This window comes from Podarcis bocagei, assembly GCF_964188305.1.
Source record: "Podarcis bocagei genome assembly, chromosome: W".
Lineage (NCBI taxonomy): Eukaryota > Metazoa > Chordata > Lepidosauria > Squamata > Lacertidae > Podarcis > Podarcis bocagei.
Genome location: NC_138131.1, coordinates 67,621,143 through 67,645,980, shown reverse-complemented (window position 1 = coordinate 67,645,980; position 24,838 = coordinate 67,621,143).

Genomic DNA, 24,838 nt, shown 5'->3' with positions numbered 1-24,838 from the left:
TTTTGGGCAGATTTCCACTTTTCTAGTCTTAGGTGCCAGTCCTCTAGTTATCCATATTTGGTCAATTCTTGTCCATGTCAGATGTGCTTCAGAAAAGAATGTTCCTTCTTTTCCTAGGGGGTTCTTTGTCCTCCAGATGTCAATCAAGTCCAAATTGTCAGTTAGCTCAAAAAAAGTTTTAGGTAGTCTGCCGTCTTTCGTCAAATTTTGATTTTGTGACTTATCCATGTTTGTAGAGACCACCCCATTCATATCTCCCATCATAATGATGTTGGTATAGTCCAGATAGTCCAGCATTGTCTCATGCAGCTTCCTATAAAATTCTGATTTCCCCTCATTCGGTGCATAGATTCCTAATATTAAATTTTTTTCTCCTTGAGTCTGTATCTCGATTGCCAAGATTCTTCCTTGCTCATCTTTAAATAAGAATTTTGGTGACAGGCTCTCCTTTGCATAAATCACCACTCCTCTTTTCTTGACTCTGTCCGATGAAATAAATTCTTGGCCTAGTCTTTTATTAATTAGCACTTTTCTATGGAGCCTAGTCACATGCGTTTCCTGCAAGCAAATAATGTCCAACTGTTCTTTTTTCAATACATGAAATATTCTTCTTCTTTTTTTCCGGGGAATTCCCACCATTAATATTCCAGCTAAGGAGCTGCAGAGACATCCTGGATCAGTCTGCTATTCCTTTGGTGGTGGCGTCTCTTTCTTTTGATCCTCTGGTCCCAAAGGTGCAGGAGCAGGTACAGGTACAGGTGGAGGTGGTGGCCAAGACCCAGGTCCTGCTATTCCTTTCTGAAGGTCCTCTCCGTGGTCGTTCAAAAACTTGTCTTGATCTTCTGCTGTTTTAATTTTCATTTTCTTTCCTTTAAAGCTAAAGGATAGTCCTTGAGGAAATTCCCACCTAAAGGGAATTGAATTACCTTTCAGTAATCTTGTTAATTCTGTATATATAGATCTAAGGTCCAAGAGTTGCTTCGGAATATCCTTGTAAATTTCTGCTCTAATGCCTTGAATAACCAGTGATTTTTCAAAATGAAGGCTTAATATTTTATCTCTCTCTTGCTTGGATCTCAAAATAATCAAACAGTCTCTGGATCTATCTTTCTTCACCAATCTTCCCAGTCTGAAAGCACTTACGATTTTAAAGTCCTTGTCTTCTCCAATAGCCCAAAACTTTGAAAATTCTGATGTCAGATAGCCTATTAAGTCCCCCTGTTCAAGTTCTGGGATGGCTCTCAGTCTGAGATTATTCTCCCTATTTCTCAGTTCGATCATAGACATCATAGACAGGTAGGCCTGCTGTTCACTTATCTGTTTGTGCAGAGGTTTTACCTCCACCTGTACTGCTTCGGCCTTTCGATTGGCTTCCGCGGCTTTTTGATTCGCTTCCTCAGCTAATTTACGGTTTTCTGCAGTTACTTCCTGTAAATTCCCAATTGCTTGTGTATGTTGAGCAACTTGTTCAGTCAATTTACTGATACTGGCTGTAGCTTGATCAATTTTGGCTGAATGCTCGTCTGCTTTCTTATTTAAACTTTCCAATTGTTCTAAAATTTGTTCTAAAACAGCTGCAGATCCTCCTGTAGCCATATCTTCTAATGATGTCTGCTCGGTTTCTCCTTCATGTATCTCTAAAACAGCTGGGACAGATGATCTGCGTGGCTGAGAAGTCAAAGTTGTTTGCACTAAATGTTTAGCTTTCGCTTTAGCCAATCTTGTTTTGCCCGTACCACTCATTCCAGTCCTGTCTACGTGCCAAGGTCAAGCTGTGTAAAGTCCCATGGGAATCACAATTCCAGAGAGTAAACAACAAAGTATGGGAGTTGGAACTTAAGAGGTTAAGTTGTTCCCATGATGCCTCAGCATTCTGACGTCACTTTTGGAAGCTGGGAGGAGTTTTCCTGTCTGTTCCTCTCCAGTCGTTGAGAGAGAGAGAGACGCAGTTCGTCATGGCTGCGAGGAGTCCTGGAAATTTCTGAGAAAATGATGAAATAAAGAGCTGTAAATGGACATTACTGTGCTCTGTGTGTTTGTGGGAAACTAAGTGACAGTTTGCTGCTGTGTTTTACTCTGCTGAGGCTTGACTGAAAGAAGGAGCAGATCGCGCAGAGGAAGTGTGCCGGACCTGCCGAAGCTGCCATAAAGAGCTAATTGCGGATAATAAAACAATTAGCACGTCAAGGACTAAGCAAATTCTACAGGTTATGGACCCTAAATCACCGCTTGTAAACCTGTCACTAGAGGCTGCCGGAATGCTTTGAAGTTGCGTTCGGATGGCAGTGGAGTTGGCGAAAGCGGAGGCCTGTCTTTGAGGCAAGCAGCTAACTGAAAGACGCAAAGGTTTGCCTGTGCTGAATGTAGCAGAGCTGAGAACAGCGGAAATCGTTTCTCCACGCAGCAGGAGCCGAAAGAGCTGGTGTTTTTGTAAGTACAGCTTGGGGCCCCTTGGGAGAACGGGAGACCATGGCAGAAGGCCACGATTCATATTCCGTACCTTTCGAAAAATTGGACGGAAAGAATTGGCAAGAATATAGCAGGAGGCTGAAGGCTTGGCTGGTGGCGAAGGGTCTGTGGGAGGCCGTGCAGGGACCGCCACTTCCTACACCAGGGGCTGGAGCTACAGCAGCTGAGATAGCAGACGCCCGTAATTCCCAGAGGAGGAACCAGAGGGCCCTGGGAGCAATCGTGCTTAGCCTGGATGGTTCGCAGCTACCTTTGGTTGAGGGCCTGGAAAATGCTTGTGAGGCTTATCAGGCGTTGGAACGGGTGCACCACAGAACCACAGCTGGGGCAAAGATCCACACCACCAGACGCTTGTTTGAGATGAAGTTACGTCCTGGGGATAGCATCAGGAAGCATGTAACTGATATGCTGGCCGTGTTTAACCAGCTGAGACTGTTGGGTATTGATTTTCCAGAGGAGCAGAAAGTGTACATTTTGCTCAGCTCTCTGGACAAGAGTTATGACAATCTGTGTCTAACTCTGGAGTCTATGGATCCGCAACAGCTGACGCTTCATTACGTGACAGGACGCTTGCAGGACGAACAAGAGAAACGCCAGAAAGAGGGCAGGGCTGGCACCGGGAGCTCTGGGTGTAAGGGCGGAACCAAGCCAGCGGAATGCACGGTTCAGGCGTTTTCCACTGTTCGTCGGTGCTACGTTTGTAATTCAACAGATCATCTGCGTCGAAATTGCCCCCACCGGAGCAGAGAGGCAAGGCAGGATGTTTTCAAGGACACTTCCCATGGGAATCAGTCGGGTTTCCATGGCAACCAGCCTGGAAAAACAACCAGGCGTGGGACTGAGGCTGGTGGACGTGCCAGGTGCCAGGAGGAGACGTATCAGATCACGGCTAGTCTGGCGTTGACTGAAGACAGCTGTGGGACAGAGCTAAGTTTCATTATTGACTCTGCAGCTAATCGCAACTTGATTCCAGAGACCCCTGCTGTCGAAATGTGGAATTGCAGGGCAATTCCGGCCGGGAAAACTGTACTGTTTGCAAATGGACAGAAAAAATATGTGACTAACGTTACAAATCTCTTTGTGTCTATTTTACAGGAAACGTTGGAGTGTTGTACCGTTCCTGGGATGCACCACTGTCTTTTATCTGTGCCTTATTTGTTAAAAAAGGGATTTAAGGTTTCTTTTGAGGATGACGTCTGCACAATCTCCAAAGGAGGGAGGATGCTTGCCAAGGTTAAAAAGGGGCAGAATGATCTTTTCATTCTTAAAACGTCTCTGGAGGGTGAGGGGAAGGTTGAGAAAGCACAAGCCCTGTGTGCTAAAATTCCCGCTCATGTGCAATGTGCCCATGTCTGGCATGCTAGGACGGCTCATGGTTCTGTAGAAGAACTACAGATTCTACCCGAGGTCGCTAACGGTTGCCACATTGTAGAATGTGGATGTGCAATGGATTGTGAAGCATGCAGACATGCAAAGGTAAAAGGGTGCAGTTACCCAAAAGTGGATAGGGTGACCGAAAAACCTTTTGAGCTGATTCACATAGATCTGTTGGGTCCTGTAAAGGAACCAAGTCTGGGAGGGTCAAGGTTTCTGCTCTCGATGCAGGATAATTTTACGCAGAATTCCTGGACCCATGGTCTCAAATCCAAGGATGATGCAGCACAGCTGATCAAAGGGTGGATTGAGGGGGTGGAACAAAGGTTTTCCACCAAAGTGCAAGCTGTCACAAGTGACAGAGGTGCTCAATTTACAGGTTCTGCTTTGCAGAAGTTCTTTCGCAAGAAAGGGATACGTCACACAGTGACTTCACCCAATCAGAGGGGGGAGGCAGAGCTCAAGTGTCAGGCTCTGGTTAAAACTGCACAGGTGTTGCTGAAGGATTCTGGGTTGCCACCAAAGTTTTGGCTGGAGGCAATCAGGTATGTGAGCTTCACCTGGAATCGGACCTACAATCCAGTGGTAGGTGACACACCGTTTAGTTTGTTGCATGGCAGGAAACCCCAGGTTCATTTTTTGCGCAGGTTTGGATCGCATGCATCTGTGCCAGTGCCTAAAGTTTTGCAAGGGCCAGATGGATCCAAGTTCCGGAAAATGATCTTCTGTGGGTATGAGCCAGCAGCGCGTGCATGGAGGTTTGCGTTCCCATCAGGTGATCAGAGTAAACTGCTGATCAGCAAACACGCTGAGTTCTATGAGGAGGATGGAAGGTCAAAGACTCCTGTCAAGCGTGATGTTCTTTCAGAATGTCTTTCTGATTCAGAACAGGAAGATTCTGAGGGGGAGGAAGGAGAGGCTGAGTCTGATGATGACGATCAGGTCACTGACCAAAGTCTGGAGCAGGGTGGGGCATCTCCACAAGGTGTAAAAAGAGAGGTTAAAAGTGAACCTAGTTCTCCTGTGAGTGTAATGGAGAGGATTCAAAAACGTGTTAAGTCAGAGGGGGAATCCAGAGATGCTGAGGACACACATGATAGTGATGGTGAGCCAGGAGAAGCATCTGGGTTTGTGCCCAGGCGATCCAGTCGCACAACGAAGGGTGTTCCACCGGAAAGATACCAAGCCACAGGTGCGTTGGTAAGTTTCGCACAGTGTGAACCTGAGAGTTACGTGGATGTTCCACAGGTATTGTCAGAATGTGTGGCAGAGGGGGTATGGGAGTTGGAACTTAAGAGGTTAAGTTGTTCCCATGATGCCTCAGCATTCTGACGTCACTTTTGGAAGCTGGGAGGAGTTTTCCTGTCTGTTCCTCTCCAGTCGTTGAGAGAGAGAGAGACGCAGTTCGTCATGGCTGCGAGGAGTCCTGGAAATTTCTGAGAAAATGATGAAATAAAGAGCTGTAAATGGACATTACTGTGCTCTGTGTGTTTGTGGGAAACTAAGTGACAGTTTGCTGCTGTGTTTTACTCTGCTGAGGCTTGACTGAAAGAAGGAGCAGATCGCGCAGAGGAAGTGTGCCGGAGCTGCCGAAGCTGCCATAAAGAGCTAATTGCGGATAATAAAACAATTAGCACGTCAAGGACTAAGCAAATTCTACACAAAGCAGTAGAGAATAAAAACAAAAAGCAGGTCTCAGACAGCTGTAAGTCCAAAATCCTCTAGGGGGAGTGTAATGATGCCTCAGAAAAGAAAATAGAGTTGTTCCGCCATTAAAATCCAAACAGTTTTAAACCGCAATGAAAGGATCCTTCAGCTCCCTTTTAGCATGCAGAGCTTTCCCAAAATTGAAACAAAGTCTCTAAAGAGGTGCGAGAAACAGTTTTCCCATTTGTATCCCGACTATAACGCTCCAATATAACACTTTCAGTAGTTAAACAGTCTCAGCAGTTTGACAGTTCTTTTTTAAACTGGCAGCCCGTGAATTTGGGCTTCTCCGTCATTTATAAATCCACAAAAGGGGGAGGAAAGTCCAGTCCAAAGCCAACAAAAGTAGAACAAAAGTTAACTCTCTTAATCTCTTAGAAACCAGTTCAAATGTTGCACAAAAGTCCAAACTTCTAAAGTCACTTTAAAAAGATTCCAGCTTGTCAAATTCTTTGCTTTAATTCTTTAAGCACTGCAGGGAGACGGACTTCCTGGTTGCGTCTCCTGCTTTCACCAAATTTAGTCACTTTAGTCCCGAAATTCTTAAATTCCCCTTACTCACGGGTTTGTAGTTTTGAATCAAATGTTCCAGGAAAAAAGGTCGGCGCTCATCGGCAGCAGCTGCACGGCTTCACTTCTGCAGAAAGAGCGATGAACTCACAGCACCGCGCCAGCCCTTCCACGTTCCGGAGCCCCTTACGGGGTTCCTTCTTCGTTTTGGGGGGCGCTTCTGGTGCCCGCCGAGTCCCACGGCCACAGGCTCACTCTACCTGTGGTTTTTCTTTATGGGTCTCCGCTTCGCCGTAGCGGACGACCCTTTTCTGCGGAGCTCCCCTTCACAGCGCAAAGGGGACCGCCATTACCGTTTTGCGCCGCCTCCAGAAGTCCATCCGTAGTCATTTTTTAAATTACGCATTTCATAATTTATATTGACATTATTTGACTCCTTACTTCCATTTCTCTTTAGACAATACTCCTACATTTTTCACAGTGCTCTTTTAAACCCCACTAGCATTATCTGTCCTTCACTTATATTTTCCAGATGTTCCACAAATTTCCCCCAGTCCTCAATGAACCTCTGGTCTCTTAAGTATCTAATTTTTCCCGTCAATCTATCCAACTCCGCGTAATCTAACAGTTTCATTCTCCATTCCTCAACTGTCGGTATTTTCTGTTGTTTCCAGTTTTGGGCCAGGAGGACTCTTGTTGCAGTCGTTGCATATTGAAACAATTTACAATCGTTACTCTTTATCTCCCTTCCTAATATTCCTAACAGGAAGGCCTCGGGGTTTTTTTTCAAATGTATACCTTAAAATTTTCTTCATTTCATTATATACACTTTCCCAAAAACCTTTTACCTTTTTGCATTCCCACCACATGTGGTAGAAAGACCCCTCTTTTTCCCTGCATTTCCAGCATTTATTACAAGTTTTTTACATTTTTGCCAATTTTGCAGGGGTTATATACCATCGGTAAAAATCTTCATTATATTCTCCTTCAGCGTCATACAAGCCGTAAATTTTAGGGTTTTTTTCCAAAAAATTTCCCACTCTTCAAAATGTATATTATGTCCGATGTCCCTGGCCCAATGTATCATGACCGACTTTACTTCCTCATCTATCAGATTCCACTCTAGCAGCAAATTGTACATTTTGGATAAAATTTTATAATCGTTATTTATTATTTCAATCTGGAATTTGGAGTCTTTATCATAGAATCATAGAATCATAGAGTTGGAAGAGACCACAAGGGCCATCGAGTCCAACCCCCTGCCAAGCAGGAAACACCATCAGAGCACTCCTGACATATGGTTGTCAAGCCTCTGCTTAAAGACCTCCAAAGTAGGAGACTCCACCACACTCCTTGGCAGCAAATTCCACTGTCGAACAGCTCTTACTGTCAGGAAGTTCTTCCTAATGTTTAGGTGGAATCTTCTTTCTTGTAGTTTGGATCCATTGCTCCGTGTCCGCTTCTCTGGAGCAGCAGAAAACAACCTTTCTCCCTCCTCTATGCGACATCCTTTTATATATTTGAACATGGCTATCATATCACCCCTTAACCTCCTCTTCTCCAGGCTAAACATGCCCAGCTCCCTTAGCCGTTCCTCATAAGGCATCGTTTCCAGGCCTTTGACCATTTTGGTTGCCCTCCTCTGGACACGTTCCAGTTTGTCAGTGTCCTTCTTGAATTGTGGTGCCCAGAACTGGACACAGTACTCCAGGTGAGGTCTGACCAGAGCAGAATACAGTGGCACTATTACTTCCCTTGATCTAGATGCTATACTCCTATTGATGCAGCCCAGAATTGCATTGGCTTTTTTAGCTGCCGCGTCACACTGTTGGCTCATGTCAAGTTTGTGGTCAACCAAGACTCCTAGATCCTTTTCACATGTACTGCTCTCAAGCCAGGTGTCCCCCATCTTGTATTTGTGCCTCTCATTTTTTTTTGCCCAAGTGCAATACTTTACATTTCTCCCTGTTAAAATTCATTTTGTTTGTTTTTGCCCAGTTCTCTAATTTGTCAAGGTCGTTTTGAAGTGTGATCCTGTCCTCTGGGGTGTTAGCCACCCCTCCCAGTTTGGTGTCATCTGCAAATTTGATCAGGATGCCCTTGAGTCCATCATCCAAGTCGTTGATAAAGATGTTGAATAAGACCGGGCCCAAGACAGAACCCTGTGGCACCCCACTAGTCACTCTTCTCCAGGATGAAGAGGAACCATTGATGAGCACCCTTTGGGTTCGGTCAGTCAGCCAGTTACAAATCCACTGAGTGGTAGCATAGTCAAGACCACATTTTACCAGCTTCTTTACAAGAATATCATGGGGCACCTTGTCAAATGCCTTGCTGAAATCAAGGTAGGCTACATCCACTGCGTTCCCTTCATCTACCAGGCTTGTAATTCTGTCAAAAAACGAGATCAGGTTAGTCTGACATGACTTATTTTTCAGAAATCCATGCTGACTATTGGTGATCACAGCATTCCTTTCTAGGTGCTCACAGACTTTTTGCTTAATGATCTGCTCCAGAATCTTCCCTGCTATTGATGTCAGACTGACTGGGCGGTAATTATTTGGGTCCTCTCTTTTCCCCTTTTTGAACATAGGGACAATCAAACACATTTTCTTTAACCTGTTCGTACGGTTTCATTTTCCATTTCCCCCCTTCTTTGAATAACAATTGATCGTAAGTAATCCAGTTGCCTCTCATATTGATCTTCTTGACGCTCATAACTTCTAGTGGGGATAGCCAGTGTGGAATTTTAGGTTCTAATAAATATCTATTCCTTTCCCACACTTCAATCAGGGGACCTCTAAAGATGTGGCTTTCGAAACCCTTATGGATTTTCTTCTTCTCATGCCATAAGTACGCATGCCACCCAAACCTGTTGTCGAATCCCTCCAGGTCTAACAGTTCCTTCTTTTCCAATTTTATCCATGCTTTCAACCAGCAAAGGCACGAAGCCTCATAATATAGTTTCAAATCTGGCAGGGCAAAACCTCCTCTTTCTTTTGCGTCTGTTAAAAGCTTAAACTGAATTCTCGGCCTTTTGCCCTGCCAGATATATTTTGAGATTTCTCTTTGCCATTCTTTGAATATCTTAGTTCCCTTAATTACAGGGATAGTCTGAAATAAAAACAACATTTTTGGGAGCACATTCATCTTAATTGTAGATATCCTACCCCAAAATGACAGTTTCAACTTTCCCCACACCTCGAGGTCCTTTCTTATTCCTTTCCATGCCGGCTCGTAGTTATTCTTGAATAAATCTATATTTTTCGGGGTTATCCATATTCCTAAATATTTCACCTTTTTGACCACCTCTATCTCTGTTTGTTGTTGCACTTCTTCAATTACACTTAAGTCTGTATTCTTCGTCATTATTTTAGTCTTTTTCTTATTTAATTTGAAGCCTGCCACTTTACCAAATTGTTCGAATTCTTCCAGTACCTCATTTATTGAACTCGTCGGGTCTTCTATCGTTATTACCAAATCATCTGCGAACGCTTTGACTTTATATTCATTTTGGCCAATTGTTATTCCTTTTATCTTCTTATTTTGTCTTATTGAATTCAGGAGGACTTCCAACACCGTTATAAACAACAATGGGGAAAGTGGGCATCCCTGTCTTGTTCCTTTTGCTATCTTTATTTCTTCTGATACCACATTGTTTATAATCAGTTTTGCTTTTTGTTCTGTGTAAATTGCCTTTACTCCGTTGAAAAATTCTTTACCAACCTCCATATATTCCAGATGCTTTAACATAAAGTCCCAAATTATATTGTCGAATGCCTTCTCTGCATCCACGAACATCATTATAGCTTGCTTCTCACTCCTGGCAGACAGATATTCTACTATATTATGTTTCTTATATTATCTTTCATTTACCTGCCAGGTAAGAAGCCCGCTTGATCCCCGTGGATGCTTTCTAACAATATGTTTTTCATTCTTTTCGCCAGAATTCCTGCAAAAATTTTATAATCTATATTTAATAGTGAGATCGGCCTATAATTTTTAACTTGCAATAAATCTGAGTCCTGTTTCGGAATTAATGTAATAAATGCATCTTTCCATGTTTCTGGTATTTCTCTTTCTTTTAAGATGTTATTCATTACTTCTTTCAATGGTGTCATCAATGCGAATTTCATTTCTTTGTAGTAGTTAGCGGTGAATCCGTCTGGACCTGGAGCTTTCCCCCTTTTTAATTCTTTTATTACTTCTTTTATTTCTTCTATCTCTATTGGGGTATTCAGTTGTTCTTTTTTATCTATCGGAATCATCTGCATCTTTTTTTCTTTCAGAAATCTTTCTATTTTCCTCAAGTTGTTTTTCTCTCTGTTTTTATATAATCCTCTGTAATAATCCAAGAAACCCTTCCTTATTTCCTTAGGGTTTCATTTCATTTCATTTATTTATTTACGGCTATTAGCCCATAAAATATGTACAAACATAAAAAAAGCACAAAGGCTTAAAAACCGAAATATCTGACAACAGAAGGTGAACACTGCGATGCAAGGGTGGGCCATTGGGCAAAGCCAAATAACAGGATGTGGCCCGGGGAGCTCCAAGGGACGGTTCACAGAAAAAGGAAAACTGGAGACGAGATCCGACATGCACTCTCATCATAACTGTCCGATTAGATTTTGATGTTGTTGTTTTTTGGTGGTTTTTGCATGTGAGATAACCGCATTCAGGAATCTCGCCACCTGCAGAGTAACAGAAGGATCTGTATCCTGCAAAAGCAGTGCGGCGTGTGACTCAACAGGCCTGCTAACCAAGCGCAGTAAAGCAGGGCCCAGGAATTTAGTCCTGGCTATGCTATGTAGGGGACAGTTGAACATTATATGTGGAAGAGATTCAACTGTTTTCCCATCACACACGCATAGCGGAGACACCAAACCCTTGGAAAATCTGTGGCTCAGCAGGTTCGATGGAAGGACATTGAACCTTGCACGAATAAATGCAAGTCGGTGTGGTACTGATGAAAGAGATGACATGTATGATGGAAGGTCAAGTGGTGGGGTTATTCCGTGATACCTGGGGGAGCAGACACCCCCACCTCTGGCAAGGTTGTGTTGATTTTCAATGTCTGCTAATCTTTGCTCAATGAGGCTTTTAGCTGAGCGTAAGTTCATCTTTAGGGAGTCCGCTGGGGAAATTCCGATGCTCAGAAGTTTGGCATGGATTTTTCCTACCCACGGATTAACAAATTCGTCCCGCCAGAGGCACTGAAAAAGGTAATGGTCGGGAAGCCTATGCCAGCTGGACAGCCAATAGCCAAAGACTCGCTTCCAGATGACAGTCTCCAATGTTGCAATCCTTAACTCCAGACGCATGGCTGCGTTGCTCACACACATGGGGAGTTTCAGGAGGCGACGGAGAAACTGATTCTGCAATGTCTCCAGCGATGTTAAATTGGACCCAGGGGCCCAGAGCGGGGCAGCATAGCAGAGGGTGGAAACCACTTTTGCGTGGTATACCTTCAATGCAGAGGGGATGTGGGAGGCTCCGTCAGCCGCAAAAAATTGGAGTAGAGCATAAAGTATTGTTTTCCCTTTGTTTAGTAAATACTGTATCTGCGGCTTCCAGCTTAGGTTGTAGTGAAAAAAGACTCCCAGGTATTTAAATTTGAAAACCTGTTCTAATTGGACTCCATCTAACTTCCAGCTGTAAGTTTTCCGAGACCTGGTAAAGACCAGGACTTTAGATTTCCCATGATTAATTGTCAGATGGTTGAGTTTACAATAAGCCGCAAAAATCTTTAGAGCTCTGCATAAACCGACTCTAGAGTAGGAAAGGATCGCTGCATCATCGGCGTATAGGAGCAAAGGGCAGCGAAAATCGGCTAGGCGGGGGGCATGAATGTTGGCTTGAGACTCATTCAGAAAGAGCTTCATATCGCTAATAAACAGGTTGAAGAGGAGTGGGGCCAAAATGCAGCCTTGGCGCACACCTCTATTTATTGGGACCTCGTTGGATAGGTTTCCCGCAGGTGTGAGTCTCACTCTAGCCGACGACCCGTGGTGTAATTGGGTTATAAGCCATAACAGTCTCCTATCTATGCCCCATCTCTCTAGTTTCTTCCATAGACAGTTTCTTGGGATACTATCGAAGGCGGCCTTTAGGTCTATGAAAGCGACACATAGGCGCCCCCGCCTCGGGGCAGAATATTTTCTGGCAAGATGATACATAATTACCATATGGTCAGAGGTCGAGTAATTGTTCCTAAAGCCCGCTTGCTCATGGCCAATCAGATTTGAGTCGTTTGCCCAATGAGACAGCTTAGACAGCAAAAATTTTGCATAGATTTTCCCGATGATAGACAAAAGGCTGATGTTCCGATAGTTCTCCGGGTCAGCAGGGGGACCCTTTTTATGGACTGGCACGATCACGGCCTCCTTCCATGACCTAGGGATAAGCCCCGTAGAATTAATTGCGTCAAAGACTTTGGCCAGAATTTCAGCCCACCACCTCGGTTGCGCAACAATAGCCTCAGCAGGGACTAGATCCGGCCCGGGGGCTTTGCCCGTTTTCAAATCTAATATCAAGTCCATTATCAGGTCTGGGTCGGTAGAGGGCCACAAAGGTAGGTGGTCGGCTCGGAATTCCGTGGATGAGTTGGATTCCTCTGCCAAGGAGAAATATTTACTCAAGAATTTTTCCCATGTGGGCGCAGGGATAATCGTCAGTGGGTACTTCCTTCCTCTTATGTTTATCAGAGCCCAAAATTCCTGTGGTCTGCGGGATCTAGAGGCCGCTATCAAGGCTCGCCAACGCTTTTGATGCCACTCGCGTTTGGCCAGCTTTAAAGTCTGTTTGTATGCTCTTTTGACTTGTAAATAGGAGGATGGTAGAGCTTGAGCATTAGAGTTTTTGTATTCATTATAGATGGAACGAAGAAGGGATCTTGCTTGTTTGCAAGAGGTGTTAAACCAAGGGGCCCCAGCACTGCAATGCGCCACTTTCGCCTTTTGAGGAGGTGATGTAAAAAAAGTGGTAAGGTTTGTTGTAAGAAGGTTAAAAAGTTTCAAAACCGAATTGGAATCTTGTAAATCAGTAGTTATTTGAGGTAGATAGGCAGTGATTTCCCTATGGAAAAAATCCTGGTATTTTTGGGCCACAGCCTCCGACCATTTGATCCCTCTTATTTGGACCGATGATGAGGTTTCCAGAAGGACTGAGTGTTTATAGTCCTTCTGGCGCCGGAACAATGACAAAGTGGTCACTACTGGGAGGTGATCACTGAAATGTTGATTTTCAACTTGGAAGGAAAGTACATTAACGGCCAAATTTGCGGAGATCAAGAAGTAATCGATAACACTGTTAGATGTTGGTCCCAGGTGAGTGAACTCCCCCGGTATATCGGGGGGGAAGGTGCCGTTCAAGAATACTAGATTCAAGCGAATGGCCATTTGGTAAAGGGTCACTCCTGCTTTGTTTACTCTGTTGTCCTTTGAAGTTCTAATTCTGGTGTATTCCAAGTCAAAGTTGTCCAAACATGGGGGAGTCCACCATTTGGACTTGGTTAGTAGGTCCCAATTAGTGGCAATACGAGCATTAAAATCTCCCCCAATTAAGGAATACGAGTTAGGGCATTTGGTATGACATGACAATAGGTGATTTTCAAATGATTCCCATCTCCAATCAAGATCAGGTGCTGAGCCTTCGGGGGGGGGGGAGATAAACATTAGTAATTAGTAATGAGGACTTCCCTTCTGTGATCAGTCCAGATAGAGCAAAAGGCGGGGAAGCCCGTACCAGAGTGAATTTGGCGCGAAGTTGGAGTGAGATCCCAATCAAAAGACCCCCTTTGGGGCGACCTCCTTTCAAGGAAGGGGAGGCCGGAAGTGTTAGAAGATCGAAGCCATCTATGATAATCTCTTCCTCATCCCACGTTTCTTGGAATAGAATGATATTAAATGAGTTTATGTACTTCCTGAATTCGGGGTCTGATTTTTTGGTTCTCCAACCAGCGATGTTCCAGCTAAGTATTGATAATGTCGGGTCCTTGTGCTGTCCCGGTAATTGTCACTTTGAGTTGTTTAATGGGTTCTTGGAGGTAGAACGAGGACCTATAAGAAAATCGGTAATTTTAGTTTGTGTGGATAAGGTCTTCTTCTGTGTCGATTGAATCCATGATTTGGTAACATTAACAGGCAGGAAGGGTTTTGCCGGGGAGGAAGAATTAGGCAAAATTGGTGAGGTTGGATGCTGTTCATTGAGGTGAGTAGTAGCAAGTCTTTGATGGGCTCTACTAGTAGATCCGTCGGAGTTGTCAGTCTTAACCAGGGTAGCGCTAAGAGGTGTTCCAGCCTTCACTTGTAGTTGCTGCGCAGATGGGGAAGAATTATCACGCAGATGTATAGAAGGACGTGAACGTGGGGATGGTGCATGTGTAGTCATTTCCTGGTGATCTTCAGGCAGGGATGATTCTAGCTCAGGCATTGAGGCAAAGGAATCATCAACCTCCATATTTTGAATGGACATAAGGTCTGAAACGGGAGTATTGAGTTTATCAACTTCCTCCACGGTAGAATGGTGCTGTCGGTCAACAGGTGACTGCTGATTCAGATCAGTAGGGGGTAACAAGGTAACAGGTTGAGAGATTATCAAGGTATTTGATGGAGACGCCTTGTGGGACGTGGAGCACCTGCTCTCCTCTCTCATCGGCATAGAGGGGTCTCCTTGCGATAGGAGTCTTTGTTTGAGTAGATCCAATCGATCGAGAATAGCCTGCTGTTCTTCCGAAGGGAGTTTTCCATAAGAGGAGATAAGATTTCTCTCTTCCGGGATATTCCAATCTCCGCTTGCAATTGGATCACTCCTCAGCTTAGCTAGATGGTCACTTGCGGTCGCAGGTGGAACAGGGGGTACCCGGCTAGGTGTTTTTCCCTTTATTATAGGGACAGAGGAAGGAAACGGGCGTTCATTGCCGGTTAAAATGTTGGGAAAAAGAGGTTTAACACTCGTGTCCTTAAAGACTCTTGTTGTTACAATCTCCCAGGGTGCCAGCCGATCTTTTTGTCTTGCAAGAAGATGTGGGATCCTTGCAGACTGGAAGGAGAGCATAAATTTCCTTGGCCAGGGCGTGGCATTTAGGGGTACTACAGACAGAAGATCTATCCGGGAAAAAGGAATATTTAACAAATCACGTAGGTACCCTTTAGCCATCATCAGGTTATTCCACCTAAGTCTGGGGGCGTCACGGGAAAAAATGGATAAACATATTTTATTAGGTTGAAGAATCAAGGATTGCTTATTCCTTTGGGGCAGTGGTAGCCTGCATCTTGAGCCCTTAAGGAGAGATTTCTGGTCAAGTTGTCTCTTTAAGGTACTCACAAGCTGCACAGGAGATTGATGTAAATTAGATAGCTCAGTTGAGGAAGGTAGGTGAGCTAGAAAGGCCCGTGTAAGTTTATTCAATGACGAAGAAATCCCCTCCAATTCCTTGAAGATGAAGCTTAAAGGTTTCCAGGCCTTTGACCATTTTGGTTGCCCTCCTCTGGACACATTCCAGTTTGTCAGTGTCCTTCTTGAATTGTGGTGCCCAGAACTGGACACAGTACTCTAGGTGAGGTCTGACCAGCCGCTAGGGAAACTCATTTTCCTTAGCCGCTAGGGCAACTCACTTTCCTTTCTCCGCTCTGCAAATCACTTTGCGTCCGTGCTGATTCCGGATAATAGCTGAACTCCGCAATATTCTTGTTTTTTCCTCCGGGTTTCTTTTATTCTTTTATTAATCGCCAATTTCAGTTTATTCCCGGATTTCTTTTATTTTGAGAGCAAGGCGCTTTCTCTGCAAGACTTCGCTACTTGGGGGTAGATAATGGCTTCCCTCGACCTGCCGCTCCGCTCCTCCGTTCTCTTCACTTCTTTCGGAAGCTACCTGACAGCCGGGCGAGCCGCTTCTGGTCCCGCTGGGATCCTGACGTTCCGGACACCCACCAGAGGTATTTTGAGGGGCCTCCACGCCCTTTAGCACACCCTTTCCCCCTGAAGTAGCTCAGGATTTCCCTCACGGAAAAATCCCCTCTTGCGATGAGATCACGCTCCACCGGAAGTCTCAACCCCAACCCTAACCCTAACCCTAACCCTAACCCTAACCCTAACCCTAACCCTAACCCTAACCCTAACCCTAACCCTAACCCTAACAGAAACCCTAGCAAAGCGAAGTGTAATAAGCCTAAACAAAGCCAAACAGGTTGTTTTGTGTTCCAGCTACATAGAAAGAAGATGATAAAAGTCTGATTGGGCTTATTTCAAAATGGTGTTTTGGGGTTAGAATGCACATTCACTCAAAAATCGCAGTGACATGTTTGTTATCAGCCCAAATCAAGCATAGTTGTTTTGGTTCCATCTCAATAGAAAGAGGACGAATAAACTTGGATTGTTCTTTCGGTGGTCATTCACCCTAACCCTAACCCTAACCCTAACCCTAACCCTAACCCTAACCCAGTGTTTCCCAACCTTTTTTGGGCAAAGGCACACTTGTTTGATGAAAAAAATCTCGAGGCACACCACCATTACAGCCCCGTGACGTCAGCGCGCAGCGTCACGCCGGGAGGGACGCACGAAAGTGTAAGTTTCAATTTTTTCCCCTCCCCCTTGCCGGGGAACCTCCAAGCTTTGGGGGTGGGGGGGGGAGGAGGCAGCAAAGCGAGGGACTGAGGGACTCCTCCAACGACAAGGGTTGGGGAAGAAGAGAAAGGGCTATTCCGCTCCAGTCCTTTCTGAAGGAGCTGAGGGTGGGGGTCCTCCGGCGCCTTCGGCGAAACGGCGCCGGCCCAGAGCGCTTCTAGGAGGCTGCCTTTGTGCGCGACGTAAAGCCCTCTTTCCCTCCCTCCAGCCCCGTGTCACCTGTGGAAAAGGGGGCTGGATCCAGTGACGCAACTCGGAAAACTGTTAGGGAAGCCAGAGCAGGAAAGTGAGTGGGGGGCGGCGGCGCCGCTTTAACCCACGTTTCCTTTTTGAAAGAGAAACTTAAAACTAGATGACCCTTGAGACCCCTGCCAACTCTACAGTTCTATGGCCCTTTGTGGAGGGGGGGCAGCACCTGGAAAGACGGGCTAGGGGATAATTGGGGCGGCCGCCTTAGGCACACCAGAAGCGAAGCACGTCCTGAGCTACAAAAACAAACCCAATTCCTGCCTCGTTTTTTGCAGTTTCTGCAAAGCGAGGGAGTCTCCCCCGCCTCCATTCCTCGGTGCCTCCTCCTCCCCCTGCTCCCCACTACGGGTCTCCCCTGCACTTGGCCAGGCCGCCTCACCCTCCTTCCTTTCCCAGAGCAGTGGCTCAGAGCGCCTCCTTGCACCGCAGGTACACTCCGTGGGGAGGGGAGGGAGCGGAAGCCCAGACCAGCCCCCAACCTGCTTAGTCCGACCCCTCAAACCTTCCCAAAATAAGAACACTGCGTTCTACAACGTCACCCCCCAGCGGGGCCCCCTTTATTCCCGGTGAGAGGGGGGCGGCGGAGGGAAAAAGCTGCTTCCCACACTGACCCGCTGCCATCTTGACTTCCCGCAATGAGCCGGATGCGGCGCCTAAGCTCCCTGCCGTCGCTTCTCCGCCTCCTCTACTTTGCACAAGGCTTCAGGGTCGCCGGCCGATTCATCCATCGGCCGCTCTTTCAAGCCCACTCGGAGGAGGAATGAGTCAAAAGAGCCAGAGACGCAGCCGCAGTGGAAGCCCCGTCCCTCCCTTCCAGTCTCGGGGCGGGGCAGAGGCCACCAGGCTGGCAAGCAGAGCGCCAAGAGCGAGGAAGCTGATGCAACGCGGAGGCAGACCCCGGCTGGCGTGTGTTTCCCAACCTTTTTTGGACTCGCCCGCCTCCCTCCAGGCAACATCTCGCGGCACACCAGGCAACATCTCGCGGCACACTAGTGTGCCGCGGAACACCGGTTGGGAAACACTGCCATAACCCTAACCCTAACCCTAACCCTAACCCTAACCCTAACCCTAACCCTAACCCTAAACGCAACCCCAACCCTAACCCTAACCGTAGCAAAGTGAAGTGTAATAAGCCTAAACAAAGCCAAACAGGTTGGTGTTGTGAGAGCTGCCCGAGGTCCCAGCTCACAAAGGACCAACGCCAGTTCGTTGTTATGTAAAAAAGTCTTTATTGAAGTTCAGTTTTTCTTTCATAGCCGCGGCGCACAGCTCTACGTCTGAAACTCTAGACCGCCGAAGCTCCGTCTGAGTCCCCTCCCCCCAGACACCAGTTTAAGACCCTAGCCTTGCTCCACCTCTTCCTTTGCTCTTTCCTCCTCTGGCTCCGCCTGTCAGCTGGGGTCCCACTCTTCCGAGACTCATCTAACGCTGAGTCCCCTGAGTCTTCCCCCTGCCTCCGGCGGGCTTTAGGACCTGGTTCCCAATCCGGGTTTTCTGCTGTCCCACGTGCCTCTACATTTGAACTTGGCGCGCGCGCCCAGCCGGCAACCTTCCTCCTGACCGTTTCACTGCTCCTGTCACTGCTTCCCCCTTCGGGGAGGCTAGCTAGACCTGACCTCCCCTCCGTTCCCCCACTCTCCGATGGAGGTGTGGTCAGCCCAGACTCATCTTCTCCTCCTGCTGGAGGAGACGCTGGCCCTGACACATGGGACTCTTCCCCCCCACTCTGCTCTGGTGGGGAAGCTGGTCCTGATTTCCAGCTGCTGCTTTGGGAGTCCCCACTGGCCCCTTGTTTCTGGTGTGTCTCCCCTGGGACCCCCCTTGCCCTGACCATCGGCGCCTCCTTCTGGGAATCTTCTGATTCGCTGGAGAAGCTCATGGAATCTCTCGGGTCACTGTCATACTCCCCTACGCTGCCCTCAGATTCTTCCCCTTCGCTCTCCATTTCCTCTCTCCCCTGTACCTCTGCTCCTGAGCCCCTGACAGGTGTTAATGCACATTGACCTAGAAATCGCAAAGTGTGTGTAATGAAACCAAAATAACACAATACCGTCTTTCGCTTCCATATGCGTAGAAAGAAGACGCATAAGCTTTGATTGGTATTATTTCAATTTGCATGGTGTTTTTTGGGTGTGCACCAGAATCACCCCCAACGAAAGCAAAAAAAAATTTTGGGTTCCATCTTCATAAAAAGAAGATGATAAAGCTCTGATTGGGTTATTTCAAATTGGTGGTTTTTTGGTTAGAATGCACATTCACCCAAAAATCGCAGTGACATGTTTTTTATCAGCCTAAATCAAGCTAGGTGTTTTGGTTCCACCTCAATAGAAAGAGGACAAATAAGCTTGGATTCACCCTGACCCTAACCCTAACCCTAACCCTAACCCTAACCCTAACCCTAACCCTAACCCTAACCCTAACCTTAACCCTAACCCTAGCAAAGCGATGTGTAATAAGCCTAAACAAAGCCAAACAGGTTGTTTTGTGTTCCAGCTACATAGAAAGAAGAATCTTGGATTTCACTTACTTCAAGTCGTGTTCTTTGGTGTTAATGCACATTGACCCAGAAATCGCAAAGTGTGTGTAATGAAACGAAAATAACGCAACACCGTTTTTCCGCTTCCATATGCGTAGAAAGAAGCCGAATAAGCTTTCATTGAATCATAGAATCATAGAGTTGGAAGAGACCACAAGGGCCATCGAGTCCAACCCCCTGCCAAGCAGGAAACACCATCAGAGCACTCCTGACATATGGTTGTCAAGCCTCTGCTTAAAGACCTCCAAAGAAGGAGACTCCACCACACTCCTTGGCAGCAAATTCCACTGTCGAACAGCTCTTACTGTCAGGAAGTTCTTCCTAATGTTTAGGTGGAATCTTCTTTCTTGAAGTTTGGATCCATTGCTCCGTGTCCGCTTCTCTGGAGCAGCAGAAAACAACCTTTCTCCCTCCTCTATGTGACATCCTTTTATATATTTGAACATGGCTATCATATCACCCCTTAACCTCCTCTTCTCCAGGCTAAACATGCCCAGCTCACTTAGCAGTTCCTCATAAGGCATCGTTTCCAGGACTTTGACCATTTTGGTTGTCCTCCTCTGGAAACGTTCCAGTTTGTGAGTGTCCTTCTTGAATTGTGGTGCCCAGAACTGGACACAGTACTCCAGGTGAGGTCTGACCAGAGCAGAATACAGTGGCACTATTACTTCGCTTGATCTAGATGCTATACTCCTATTGATGCAGCCCAGAATTGCATTGGCTTTTTAAGCTGCCGCGTCACACTGTTGGCTCATGTCAAGTTTGTTGTCAACTCGGAGGACAGATGAGATGACAATTTGTGCATTTAGTTGCTTCAATTTCCTGCCGAGAGCCTCGTAGTCTCTTTCGATCTTCTGGAAGCTATTGCTTGCAGTGTCATTGGTTCCCACATGAACCAAGAGGAAGGGGTATTTGTCAGTGGGTTTTATGATTCCTTGCAGTCGTTCAGTTACATATTGGATCTTAGCCCCGGGGAGACAGCACAGTTCCCGTGACATCTTGTCAGGCCCACAGATCACTGCTTCTGTTCCCTCAGTAGGGAACCCCCTATCACCACTACACGCCTCCTCTTGGGTTTGGTCGGGGTTCTTCCGTGAGCTGTCCATTCCAAGGTCGCCTGCACATTCCCTGAGGACTGACTTTGCTTCTCATCTTCATATACCTGATCGACTGTAATGAGGGAGAGATCCTCAAATGGAGTCTGCTCTTCGTCTTCCATGCTAGGGGAGAGTACCTCAAAGCGATTGTGTATTTCTAAACAATCAGAGCGAACCCTGGGCCTCCTTCTTCTTTGAGTCACATTTCTCCATATATCTGGCTCCTGTGTTGGTGAACTAGCCTCCTTCTCAGGGGAGTCCCCTGTCTCCTCCTTGGTGGAGACGGTGTGCTCTGTTGCTTCCAAGAAGAGCTCCAGCTCTCTAATTCTTTGGAGCGTAGCTACACGTTCCTCCAGTTGCTGGACTTTGTCTTTTAAGAGGGCAATCAACATGCAATTGCTGCAGGTAAAGCTGCCTGCAACCTTTGGCAAGATGGCAAACATTGTGCAGGAACTGCAGGCGACTGCAGCTGTTCCCTCCCCCTCCATCTTGAGAATGTGTCGTTGGGGGTGGCTACAGCGGTCCTCCATCATAAAAAGCGTGAAGACAGGACAAATAACAACTAATCAGCCACAAAGAAACACACACAAACAAGAAAACGCTTTTTGCTCCTTCAACTGCTGCCCTGCTAGCTCTGATAAGCTCCTCCCACAGCTAATCCCCTGCCTCAACAGAAACCCTGCCCCCTCTGACCTTTGCACAGGGAGAACAGTTAATCAGCCACAAAGAAAGACACACACACAAGAAAACCCTTTTTACTCCTTCTTCAACTGCTGCCCTGCTAGGTCTGATAAGCTCCTCCCACAGCTAATCACCTGCCTCAACAGAAACCCTGCCCCCTCTGACCTTTGCACAGGGAGAACAGCTAATCAGCCACAAAGAAACACACATACACAAGTAAACCCTTTTTGCTCCTTCTTTAACTGCTGCCCTGCTAGCTCTGATAAGCTCCATCCACAGCTAATCACCTGCCTCAACAGAAACCCTGCCCCCTCTGATCTTTGCACTTGGAGAACAGCTAGTCAGCCACAAAGAAACACACACACACAAGAAAACGTTTTTTGCTCCTTCTTCAACTGCTGCCCTGCAAGCTCTGATAAGCTCCATCCACAGCTAATCACCTGCCTCAACAGAAACCCTGCCCCCTCTGACCTTTGCACAGGGAGAACAGCTAGTCAGCCACAAAGAAACACACACACACACAAGAAAACCCTTTTTGCTCCTTCGTCAACTGCTGCCCTGCTAGATATGATAAGCTCCTCCCACAGCTAATCACCTGCCTCAACAGAAACCCTGCCCCCTCTGACCTTTGCACAGGGAGAACAGCTAATCAGCCACAAAGAAACACACAGACACAAGAAAACCCTTTTTGCTCTTTCTTCAACTGCTGCACTGCTAGCTCTAATAAGCTCCTCCCAGAGCTAATCACCTGCGTCAAGAAAAACCCTGCCCCCTCTGACCTTTGCACAGGGAGAACAGCTAGTCAGCCACAAAGAAACACACACACACGAAAACCCTTTTTGCTCCTTCTTCAACTGCTGCCCTGCTAGCTCTGATAAGCTCCTCCCACAGCTAATCACCTGCCTCAACAGAAACCCTGCCCCCTCTGACCTTTGCACAGGGAGAACAGCTAATCAGCCACAAAGAAACACACAGACACAAGAAAACCCTTTTTGCTCTTTCTTCAACTGCTGCACTGCTAGCTCTAATAAGCTCCTCCCAGAGCTAATCACCTGCGTCAAGAAAAACCCTGCCCCCTCTGACCTTTGCACAGGGAGAACAGCTAGTCAGCCACAAAGAAACACACACACACACACGAAAACCCTTTTTGCTCCTTCTTCAACTGCTGCCCTGCTAGCTCTGATAAGCTCCTCCCACAGCTAATCACCTGCCTCAACAGAAACCCTGCCCCCTCTGACCTTTGCACAGGGAGAACAGCTAGTCAGCCACAAAGAAACACACACACACAAGAAAACCCTTTTTGCTCCTTCTTCAACTGCTGCACTGCTAGCTCTGATAAGCTCCTCCCAGAGCTAATCACCTGCCTCAACAGAAACCCTGCCCCCTCTGACGTTTGCACTGGGAGAACAGCAACAAAGAAACACACACACACACACACACACACACACACACAAGAAAACCCTTTCTGCTCCTTCTTCAACTGCTGCCCTGCTAGCTCTGATAAGCTCCTCCCAGAGCTAATCACCTGCCTCAACAAAAACCCTGCCCCCTCAGACGTTTGCACAGGGAGAACAGCTAATCAGCCACAAAGAAACACACACAAACAAGAAAACCCTGTTTGCTCCTTCTTCAACTGCTGCCCTGCTAGCTCTGGTAAGCTCCTCCCACAGCTAATCACCTGCCTCAACAGAAACCCTGCCCCCTCTGACCTTTGCACAGGGAGAACAGCCACAAAGAAACACACACACACACAGACACACACACAAGAAAACCCTTTTTGCTCCTTCTTCAACTGCTGCCCTGCTAGCTCTGATAAGCTCCTCCCACAGCTAAATCACCTGCGTCAACAAAAACCCTGCCCCCTCTGACCTTTGCACAGGGAGAACAGCTAGTCAGCCACAAAGGAACACACACACACAAGAAAACCGTTTTTGCAAATTATTTCAAATTGGTGTTTTTGTTGCACATTCACTCAAAAATCGCAGAGTGACATTTTTGTTATCACCCCAAATCAAAGATGTTTTGTTTCCATCGCAATAGAAGGAGGACAAATAAGCTTGGATTGTTCTTTCGGTGGTAATTCACTTTTACTCTAACCCTACCCCTACCCCTAACTCTAACCCTAACCCCAACGCTGACCCTAACTGTAACCCTAAACCTAACCCTGACCCTAACCCTAACCCTGACCCTGACCCTGACCCTGACCCTAACCCTAACCCGAACCCGAACCCGAACCCGAACCCTAACTATAACCATAACCCGAACCCAAACCCGAACCTTTGATTGGTCTTATTTCAATTCGCATCGTGTTTTTTGGATGTTTTTTCGGAATCACCCCCGACCAAAGCAAAAAGGTCCTCTGCCATCTACATAAAAAGAAGATGATAAAGCTCTGATTGGGCTTATTTCAAATTGGGTTTTTTGGGGTTAGAATGCACAATCACCCAAAAATCGCAGTGACATGATTTTTATCAGCCCAAATCAAGCATACGTTGTTTGGTTCCATCTCAATAGGCAGAGGACGAATAAGCTTGGATTGTTCTTTCTTTGGTCATTCACCCCGACCCTAACCCTAACCCTAACGCTAACCCCAACCCCAACCCCAACCCCAACCCTACCCCTAACCCTAACCCCAACCCTAACTGTAACCCTAACCCTAACACAAGCAAAGTGTAGTGTAATAAGCCTAAACAAAGGCAAAGAGGTTGTTTTGTGTTCCTGCTACATAGAAAGAAGAATCTTGGATATCGCAACCAAAATGGTCAAAGGCCTGGAAACGATGCCTTATGAGGAACGGCTAAGGGAGCTGGGCATGTTTAGCCTGGAGAAGAGGAGGTTAAGGGGTGATATGATAGCCATGTTCAAATATATAAAAGGATGTCACATAGAGGAGGGAGAAAGGTTGTTTTCTGCTGCTCCAGAGAAGCGGACACGGAGCAATGGATCCAAACTACAAGAAAGAAGATTCTACCTAAACATTAGGAAGAACTTCCTGACAGTAACAGCTGTTCGACAGTGGAATTTGCTGCCAAGGAGTGTGGTGGAGTCTCCTTCTTTGGAGGTCTTTAAGCAGAGGCTTGACAACCATATGTCAGGAGTGCTCTGATGGTGTTTCCTGCTTGGCAGGGGGTTGGACTCGATGGCCCTTGTGGTCTCTTCCAACTCTATGATTCTATGATTCTATGATTCTATGATCGCTTATTTCAAGTCGTGTTCTTTGGTGTTCATGCACATTGACCCAGAAATCGCAAAGTGTGTGTAATGAAACGAAAATAACACAAGACCGTCTTTTCGCTTCCATATGCGTAGAAAGAAGCCGAATAATCTTTGATTGGTCTTATTTCAATTCACATGGTGTTTTTTGGGAATCACCCCCAACCAAAGCAAAAAGGTGTTTTGGGTTCCATCTACATAAAAAGAAGATGATAAAGCTCTGATTGGGCTTATTTCAAATTGGTGTTTTTGGGTCTAGAATGCACATTCATTCAAAAATCGCAGAGTGACATTTTCGTTATCAGCCCAAATCAAGGATAGGTGTTTTGGTTCCATCTCAATAGAAAGAGGACGAATAAACTTGGATTTTTCTTTC